Raw genomic sequence first — 853 nt, 5'->3', positions numbered from 1 at the left:
TTGAGGAACTGACAAGTGCTGTTGTCTCTGCCTTAGCCAGCAGGTGTATTGCACAGGAAGTTTTTTTTTGTTGCAAACATTTTTTAATGCTTACTGACCCAATAACTCAGTGTGGAACAACCGACAATAGTAACATATACACAGGAGTGTCTTGGCTCAATTTCAATGTGTCAGGTTAAATCACTTTGATATGGCCAATGTAAAAACATTACAGGTAATGCAATGTTACTGCCATTTATTCAATCAAGATCCTATGCAGGCATTTCCTGATACCGGCATTTCTATATCAAACGGTGATTCAGCATAACTGGCAATTGCCATGGGGTCATTAAGCAGCCAGAGTAGCTTACATTTCATTGCAAGATTTAAACCAGATGGATTTTGATAAACATGTCCACACAGCAGCAAAGTCCTGATGGCAGAAACAGCCTGAAATACCGGGTTATTCACATTAGAACAGAGGGGCTACTGTGCAGGTATAATACTTTGTCACACCAATGGCTCAAGCACCTTTGACTGTACAACCACCAAAGTTGATGAATGTCACTTGCCAGCCGACTGGAGAATCCAACACCAGGGTGCAGAGAGGTCTACCAGTGAGGCCTAGACACATCCCAAAGGTGGATCTAAGGAGCGTGTGCTTTGCACAGGGGGGGGGGGGGGGGGGGAAAGAGATTGGGGGCCAGTTTCCGGATCTCACTAGTGGGCCGCCTGCAAGGGAGTCTCTAGCAATCCTGGCCATGCAGAAATTTGCATGGTAAAGGATTGTGAATCGCTCTGGATTTGCATTCCCAGGTATGATTCAGCTCCTGTGGTCGAACATTGGGCTGGATTCTCCGTCGGCGGGATCCTC

General features: G+C 46.2%; 1 non-coding gene across 1 annotated transcript; it reads right to left on the bottom strand.

Moving 5' to 3' along the window:
* Positions 1-389: 389 nt before the first annotated feature.
* LOC140396694 (small nucleolar RNA SNORA53) lies at positions 390-640 on the bottom strand. Its single transcript, XR_011936597.1, has one exon. It is a non-coding gene; the product is annotated as a small nucleolar RNA SNORA53 (small nucleolar RNA).
* Positions 641-853: the final 213 nt, after the last annotated feature.

The sequence above is a fragment of the Scyliorhinus torazame genome, chromosome 19 (assembly GCF_047496885.1).
Source record: "Scyliorhinus torazame isolate Kashiwa2021f chromosome 19, sScyTor2.1, whole genome shotgun sequence".
NCBI lineage: Eukaryota > Metazoa > Chordata > Chondrichthyes > Carcharhiniformes > Scyliorhinidae > Scyliorhinus > Scyliorhinus torazame.
The sequence above is the reverse complement of the archived record's forward strand: the minus strand, read 5'-3'. Positions and strand labels throughout refer to the sequence as shown.